Source organism: Castanea sativa, chromosome 1, assembly GCF_040712315.1.
Source record: "Castanea sativa cultivar Marrone di Chiusa Pesio chromosome 1, ASM4071231v1".
In the NCBI taxonomy this organism is placed as follows: Eukaryota; Viridiplantae; Streptophyta; class Magnoliopsida; order Fagales; family Fagaceae; genus Castanea; species Castanea sativa.
The window spans coordinates 80,601,639-80,611,212 of NC_134013.1; the positions used below are offsets into that span (position 1 = coordinate 80,601,639).

The window sequence follows — 9,574 nt, forward strand, 5'->3', positions numbered from 1 at the left end:
TAGTATTAATTAAATTCAAATATTAGTCTATAAATAAAATAATATTTTTTATCAAATAAAAAAAAATGTTACATTTACAATACTTTCAAAATAAATCATAATTGGTGAGTTGTTACAAAGTATTATTGATGACAAAAAATTAATGTCAGTGATGAGTTCAAATTAAAATCAGTAACAAATTAACACATAAAATTTATTATGAATATAACATTTCTAAAAAAAAAAAGAGCAAAAGAAAAAAAAATTCATAACATTTTTCACAAGTTGAATTGACAAACTTTTACTAATTTTTCTTTAAGTCCATTACTAACATCATTTTTTTTACTTACCACTATCAATTTACCACATGAACAGGTTTGAAAAGTTTCGTCAAATTTTTTGTCTATAAACTTTCAAAAAAAAATCTACATTGTTCATGTTAATTAGTAGTAATTTTGCATCTAAAATAAGATAATAGAATTTAAATAATATTTAATTTTTTTAAAAATCATTTAAATATATAAAGCCTTAATTTCGATTTTCGCCTTAAACTCCCAAATACATTAAGCCGCCCCTGGTTGATTGTGCATTACCAAAACGATAAATATGTAATAAAGCACACATTTTTTAATAATTAAAATCGCGAGTTAAAAATATGATTTCAGTTTTACATTCATGATTTCAATTAAAAAAATAGGTGTGTATGATGTGTAACAGGATAATCTATTAAATATCTATGAAATTTGTTGTCAATTTTAGAAATGCTTCCAGACTTTTCGATATTTTTTTTGAAAAACAGGACTTATTGATATAATAATGTGGATACATGATCATCTATTAAAAGCACATCAAGGATTTATTATTAAAAAAAATTAAAAAAAAAAGAGAAAAAAACTTTTTTTTTTTTGAGAAGAAGAAAAAAAAACGTGTAAGGATTTAGGATACATATATTAATAAGCTCAGCTTGATGTTAATCTGATGATAAGAAATTGGAACTTGTGATTTTACGTTGTTGTCGTAACTAAATATCTAAAATGTAAGCTACAAAAAATTACAAGCTAACATGGAAGTGAATATGAATCATATGATGCTAATTGATGTCACCTCATCCACATAAAAAGTGAAAAGATAGAGTGGAATGAGGTGCAGTGGACGGCAGCGACGATAATAAATAATGTTTGAAAATTTTCTTTTTTGGTGATTTTTTTTATGAACCTTTTTGGGTGATTGGTAGAGTAGGTATTATTTAAGCAATATATTATACTTTACAAGACATTTCCATAGTAATACGAAAAACATTTTTTTTATAGAAATAATACGAATATCAATTTAGTATAGACAATTCTTCTCAAAAAAATTTAGTATACATTTCCATGGTAATACGAATACCAATTTAGCATATGTAGACAATAAAACACGATGGAACAGATATATAACCGAAATAGTACTGAAAATCATATATTTGATAAATAATAAATGACTACTCTCTTAAAAGTTGTCAATTTCAATAAACAGTTGATCAATACAAAGAACCATACAAGTAGGCAGAGTTATAATTTATCAAGAAAAAAAATGAGAAAAAAAAATCTCAACCTCTTTCCAGGTCTGCTGACCTTGTTTGTAAATAATTACCTCAAGTTCAAATTCAATTCCTCTATCTTCAAACTCAAAACATTATGTAGTCATTGATAGACTTGACTCATGGCAATTTCCAGGCAATCTCGTCTTCGTTCCAAACATCTGAAAGTATGTAGGCCGCTTTTCACTTTTGTCTTTTGCTGAAATTGAAAAGCTAATTAAATCACCAATATTGACGATGTCATTAGACTATAATATTATGGTCCATGTTCAAATTAGTTGAATTTTCTTAGATAAATCCAACCGAGTCTGGCATCAGGAAATTATATATTTATATGCATGACAATTTTTATCCATATTCATGAACTCACTCATTACCTACCTTATTTTGATAAGTCGTAACCCAACCCAATTGAATATTTGGGTTAAATGAAAGACCCATTTAGTTATTTAATTAGATGGGTCTTAATGGACAAATCCACTAATACCTACTAAACCCATCTAAATTTAAATCAACAACATAAAATCTAAATTTAAAAAAAAAATGATCAAAATACCCCTAAAAAGAACGAGCTGACAACTACAGGGGAAGCGGCTAACTGCAGTCCCTGGGCCCACCAGCTTCCTAAAAACCAAAATACCCCAAAACAAAAAAAAAATGACCAAAATACTACCGAAACCCAAAAAATGACCAAAATACCCCCAAAAACTAAAAATTACCAAAATACCCCCAAAACTCAGAAAATGACCAAAATACCCCCAAAATCCACAAAATGACCAAAATACCTCCAAAATCTCTAAAATGACCAAAATACCCCCAAAACCTAAAAATGACCAAAATTCCCCCAAAACCCACCAAATGAGCCAAATACCTCCAAAACCCAAAAATGACCAAAATACCCCCAAAACCCAAAAAATGACCAAAATGCTTCCTAAACCTAAAAAATGACCAAAATACCCCCTAAACCTTAAAAATGACCGAAATACCTCTGAAACCTTAAAATCACCTAAAATACCGCCCGAAACCTAGAAAATGACCAAAATACCTCCAAAACTTGAAAAAATTACCAAATTACCTCATAACCTAAAAAATGACTGAAATTCCTCCAAAACCCATAAATTTACCAAAATACCCCCTAAACTTAAGAAATGATCGAAATACCATGAAACCTAAAAAAATGGACTAAAATATCCCCCCGAAATCTAAAAAGTGATCAAAGTACGCCCAAAACCTAAAAAAATGACCCAAATACCCTCGAAACCTAAGAATTACCAAAATACACCCAAACCTAAAAAATTACCAAAATACCCCCTAAACCTAAAAAATGACTTAAATACCCCTAAAACCTAAAAAATTACCAAAATACCCTGAAACCTAAAAATGATCAAAATACCCCAAGACCTAAAAAATGACTAAAATAACCCCAAAACCTAAAACAATAACCAAAATATCCCCAAAAACCTAAAAAAGTGACCGAAATACCCCCAAAATCTAATAATTACCAAAATACACCATAAATCTAAAAAATTACCAAAGTACTCCCTAAACCTAAAAAATGATTGAAAATACCTCCAAAACCTAAAAATAACTGAAATACCCCCCGAAACAAAAAAAAAAAAATACCAAAATACCCTAAAACCTAAAAAATGGTCGAAATACATCCAAAACCTAAAAAATGACCAAAATTACCCAAAACCTAAAAAAATTGTCGATAAAAACCCTTGAAACCCAAATTATGACCAAAATACCCCTAAACATAAAAGATGACCAAAATACACCTGAAACATCTAAAAATAGAGGTTTTGGGTATTTGGATGTTTCGAGGATATTTTTGACAAATTAAAGGTTCTAAGAGTCTTTCAGTCATTTTATAGGTTTCAAGGGAATTTCAATAACTTTTTAGGTTTCAAGGGAATTTCGGTATTTTTTTAGGTTTTAGGGTTATTTTGATCATCTTTTAAATTCATATTTTGGTCATTTTTTGAGTTTCAGAGGTATTTTGGTAATTTTTTGGGTTTCGGGGGGTATTTTGGTCATTTTTTGGATTTTGGGGGGTACTTTGGTAATTTTTTGGGTTTCGGGGGGTATTTTGGTCATTTTTAGGTTTCGAGGGTATCTTGATCATTTTTTTTGAGTTTTTGGGGTCTTTTGGTCATTTTTTGAGTTTCGGCGTATTTTGGTTATCTTTTGGGTTTTGGGGGTATTTTGGTAATTTTTTTTGGGTCTCGAGGGTATTTTGGTAATTTTCTGGGTTTCAGGGGGTACTTTGATATTTTTTGGGTTTTGGGGGTACTTTGTTCATTTTTTGGGTTTTGGAAGTATTTTGGTCATTTTAGGTTTTGGAGGTATTTTGGTCATTTTTTGGGTTTTGGGGGTATTTTGGTCATTTTTTGGGTTTCAAGGGTATTTTGGTAATTTTTGGGGTTTTGGGGGGTGTTTTGGTCATTTTTAGGTTTCGAGGGTATTTTGGTTATTTTTTGGGTTTTGAAAATATTTTGGTTTTAGGGATATTTTGGTTATTTTAGAGATTTTGGAGGTATTTTGGTCATTTTAGTGGTTTTGGAGGTATTTTGGTCACTTTAGTGGTTTTTAAGCATATTTGGTAATTTTAGAGATATCAAGGGTATTTTGGTCATTTTAGAGGTTTCATGGGTATTTTGCTCATTTTAGAGATTTTGGGGATAATTTTAGATGTCTAAGGGTATATTGGTAATTTTGGAAGTGTAGGGGTATTTGCATCATTTTAGGTATTTAAGAGTATTTTGGTAATTTCGGAAGTCAAAAGGATATTCAAGTAGCTTTAGATGTGTTTGGGTCATATTGGGTTAAATGGGTGAGTTATTAATTAAATGGATGAGAAAATATTAGGTCCGGAGCTGGCGTAAAACCAGTGTTTTACGCCAGCCAATAAAAAAGTGACACGTAGACATTTTTATTAAATTCCTCTCCAGACAGCCAAAAGCTCACGCATCACCTCAGACAAAACAGAAAAACCACTCAGACAAAAGCTCTGCTTCCTCAGCCTTCACGCCGAACCTCCACCACCGCTACAGCCTGATCGCCGAAGCAGAACGACCAGCCCTTAGACAAAAGCTCACGCCTTCACCTCCTTCACCTCTGCTTCCTTCATGCCGAACCTCCACCACCGCCACCGCCGAACCAGAACGATTTTGAAGAAGAAAGTTCACGCCGTGCCGTCCTTTGCTTGCCCAAACCTCCATCACACCACACACCGAAGCTCACCGCCACAGAGGTCACCGGAGCTGTGCGTGGAGCTTGGAAACATGCCGGAGCCGCCGTGAGCCACGATCGAAAGGTTTTTTTTTCATGATTTTCCCTTTTCCCTTTTCCCAATTTGGATTTCGAATTATTTTGGTTTTTCTGTTTTCTGGGTTTATGGGTTCATTGTGTTTGGGATTTTGAGTTTTGGAATTGGAGTTTAAGGGTTCTGGAATTGGATTTGGATTTCGAATTATTGATGGGTTTTTTTGGGTTCATGGGTTTCTTTGGAGCCTCATGAATTTTGCTCTGTTTGTGTTTGTGTTTGTGTTTGTGTTTGCTCTGTTTCTTTGAATCTATGAACTGGGATAACTTTCTGTGTTCTGAACTATTAGGCTGTGAATTGATGACCTTGCTCAACTGCCTTCTTTCTTTTTGGTATATGATATATGCTTCTTATTTCATCGACCGGGTTCTTTTTAATTTTTATTGTTTCTATGTTTAGAACTATTAGCCTGTGTTCTGAACTATTAGACTCTGATATATAAGTGTCTTTAATTACTATTATTATGATGATGACAATGATGGGGATTTTATAGTTAATTTATGTTAATTTCATTGCCTTGATTAATTTAGGGGCCTCTGTGTTGGTTGGTTGGACTTGGGAGTCTAGGCTAGCAATTAACTGTCTTGTAGTGAGCCACTATAGGGTCATGAATTATACTGTCATTTAACATAGATTAGGCAAAATTGTCTAAGATAACCATTTCTTTAGGCATTGAATAAGAATTGTAGTCTATTTATTTGTTTAGTCTTTGAACAATTTGTCAACTGAATTAGATGTAAACAATGGGTACCATTCTATAGGCCTAAAATTAAATTGGAAATCAATTACTACATGTTGGATTGGAAGTAATATAAAGAATGAAGTTGTTTAAGCATTGTATCTACTAGGTTGTTTATGCTGTCCTGTGGCTCTTCTATGGCAGCTTAATGCTCAAGTCCATGGCATAAGGTGTATGATGTCCTGTTTCTTGCTAATTATATATATGATGTCCTGTTTGTTTATGTTGTCCTGTTTGTTGTGTATGTCTCTTGTGCTCTTTGTGCTCTTTGCATGAGGTAGATTTTTTTAAAAAAAAATTGTGTGTTTGATCCATAAAAGATTCCGATAAAGATGATGAACTCAATATTTGCTAAAATATGTTTTAGCAAATTTGTTTAGATGCATGATTGGCTATTTTAGTACATCTAATGCTAAATTTGCCATATGGTTCATTGGTGTCTTTAAAAGAATTTCACGTAAAGACACCAATGATAGTCAAAACTTCACCAATGAACCAAATGCTACATTTTCTTGCATGTTCACCAATTGTAAAGCTTAGTATAAGGGTCCTTTCAATGATAGTCAGAATTATAAGCACTTGCTTTTTTCCTGACCTGGTATCATTCTGTTTTTCATACTGCTTCACTATATGAAGGGCAGAGTCGAGTTTGTTACTTATTGTGATATATCCTTGCTGAATTGTTTCCTATATATATTTCTTTCAATTTTTCAATTTGTGTTTCCTTTTTTTTTTTTAAACCTTGACTTAAAACCTTGATTGAATTGTTTCCTTCTTTTTTCTTGGATTTGTATTTCTTTCAATTTTGCTTCTTACAGGTGCCTTTCCAACAAGTTTACACAATTGAATTCTCCGCTGTCAACTTCAACCTCTGGGACACAGCTGGTATCATTTATTTGATAGTCATTAAAATATTTTTAGTTTCAAATATAATTTACTCCTACTTGTAATGTCAATTTGCTCCCTACTTGTAATGTCAATTTGCTCCTACTTGTAATGTCAATTTGCTTTCTATATGTACCAAAGTGCAAATAAGGATGTACTTGGAGCTTTTTTATGTAATAAAGTTTATTGAGTGGAGCTATATGTACCACTTGGAGCTATTTAATAGCTGTTTTATGTACTTGGAGCTATTTGATAGCTGTTTTATGTACTTGGAGCTATATGTACCAATGTCAATTTTCTCCTATTGACAATGATAATTGTAATAATAGTGTAAAATTTTCCAATTAAGCTTTAATTTTGTAATAGAACAAGTTTGCCAAATTGGGCAAGTTTAGTATTGTAATAGCACAAATTTTAAATTTATTCTTAATTGTTGCTTATGAATTTTTCTTTTCTTTTGTTTTTTATAGGTCATATTGAAATATAAAATTACTTGAATTGAAAATATGAGTGCGAACAACAAAGAACCTAAAACAGTCTCACTTTGTGATATGGTGGATGACTTAGTACATGATGAGTCAGAAATAAACGAAGATCAAAATAATGTAGACTTGTCATTGGATGACTCAAATCAACCTTTTGCATGCAATAGGCATTCAGAACCACATCTTGATATGGCATTTGAAAACTTAGAGGCTGCTCATGCATATTATAATGCATATGCAAGGCAAAAGGGTTTTAGTATACGAGTAAATCATACTCGAAAGAATAAAGATAAAATAAGGGTTGGAATTGAATATGTTTGTTCGAAGGAAGGATTTCGGCGTCAATGTAATGAAGACAATAAAAAAACAGGTCCAGAGCGTGCGGAAACAAGAGTGGGATGCAAAGCAATGATAGGTTTAAAGAAAGTCGATGATACATAAATTGTATGTAAATTTGTGGAGAGTCATAATCATGAGCTTCTTACCCCTAAGAGTACAAGTTTGCTTCGTGGGCATAGAGTGATAACAAGTGCCCAAAAGAATCTTATAGATACACTCAATGAGTCAAGTATAGCCCCAAGCAAGATAATGTCTGTGTTAAGTAAAGAATCTGGCGGTGATTATAATGTTGGATGTATTCCAGTTGATATTCAAAATTATTTGGGTAGTAAAAGAAGAAAGTTGCTTCAAGATGGAGATGCTCAGGGAATGTACAAATATTTTATTGAGAGTCAATGTAAAAATCCAGGTTTTGTTTATGCAATTGAAGTTGATGAATATGGGTGCATGGGTAATTGCTTTTGGGCAGATGCTAGGTCAAGAATGGCATACTAATATTTTGGAGATGTCATTACCTTTGACGCTACATACCAAACAAATCGTTATAAGATGCCTTTTGTTCCTTTCACAGGGGTTAACCACCATCATCAATCTGTGATGTTTGGATGTGCTTTGCTTATCAATGAAACAGCAGAATCTTATACATGGTTGTTGAAGACTTGGCTTAATGCAATGCCTGGAAATCCTCCTTCTACAATTATAACAGACGATGACAAGGCTATGACTAAGGCAATTGCAGATGTATTGCCAAATGCAACTCATAGATTGTGTATGTGGCATCTTTTACAAAAAGTTCCAGACCATTTGTCCCATGTATATAATAAATATCCACATTTTCAGGAAGAATTTTACCATTGCATCCATGATACAATCACTATTGAAGAGTTTGAGTTAGAATGGAGTAAGATTATGGAGAAATATGGATTGGGGGATAATGATTGGTTGGGAAATCTTTATATGCGGCGTGAAAGATGGGTTCCAGCTTACTTACAAAGCTCATTTTGTGCCAGGATGTCTACAACTCAAAGGAGTGAAAGCATGAATAAATTTTTTAAAGATTATGTTCGTTCAAGTACAACGATAAGTGATTTTGTATATCAATATGAGCTAGCTTTGAATGCACGTTATCTTAAAGAGAAAGAGCAAGATGTAAAGACAAAAAATTCAGTGCCAATTTTGAAAACATGTTATAAGCTGGAAGCAGAGGCAGCAAAAGTTTATACAAGAAAGATGTTTATGAAATTTCAAGAAGAGTTATTTTGTAGTAAAAAATACAAGGCATCCAAATATCATGAAGAAGGAGTGAAGAAGATATACAAGGTGGTAGCTCATGGGAGAGAAAGTCCATTTTATGAAGTGTCTCTTGATATTGTTGAGACAAAAGCTATTTGTACATGCCATATGTTTGAGTTTGTTGGTATTATTTGTAGGCATATCCTAGCTGTTTTTGTGAAGAAATCTCTTGTGCATTTTCTTCCATCACATTATATTTTAGAAAGATGGACAATTAATGCCAAGAAGCATATTGTGCATGACATATCTAGTGATGTAGTACAGGTGGAGCCTTAAGTTTCTTCTACCATGATGAGAAATAGTTTGATGCTTCAATTTTTGGAAGTTACAGAGGTAGGGTCACAATCAGAGAAGCAATACAAGCATCTTGGACAAACTTTAAGAAAAGTTCATGAGGAGCTTCTAGCCATGCAAGATGTTCAGGATGTTGATGATTTAGGAAGTCCTGATAATACTATATTAAATAGTCAAGTATTATCAAATCTTCCAATGACTTTTTGAGACCCTCCACATGTTCCATCAAAAGGAAGGCCTAAAGCTTTGAGACAAAAGCATCCAAAAGAAAAACAATTGATGAAGAAGAGAAAATGTAGCATTTGCAAAGAAACGGGTCATGTGAGAACCAATTGTCTAACACATAAACATTCCAGGTAATTACATGACTTTATTGAGTTGTATTATTAATTTAGTATTTAAATTTTGTGGTTTATAAACTTACTTCTTGTAGGGATGTTGCAAATACAAGCTTGACACCACATTCGGAGTCAGTGCATCAACAACAAAGTCAAACTGAGGTTATGTAATTACAATATATTCAGTTTCAAGATAATACATACATTTGCTGATATTTTCAAAAATAAACCTTTACTTTTTTAAATTAGGAGTTTTCGATGGCAAGGTTGAACCCGTTAGTCATAGCAAATACATTGTGCTCCACAAGTTTTGTACAG

The 9,574-nt window shown here is 32.5% G+C and overlaps 1 pseudogene; it reads left to right on the forward strand.

The window, feature by feature from the left end:
• Window positions 1-7,013: 7,013 nt before the first annotated feature.
• On the forward strand, window positions 7,014-9,125 carry LOC142635238 (protein FAR1-RELATED SEQUENCE 5-like; annotated as a pseudogene).
• The last annotated feature ends 449 nt before the right edge of the window (window positions 9,126-9,574 follow it).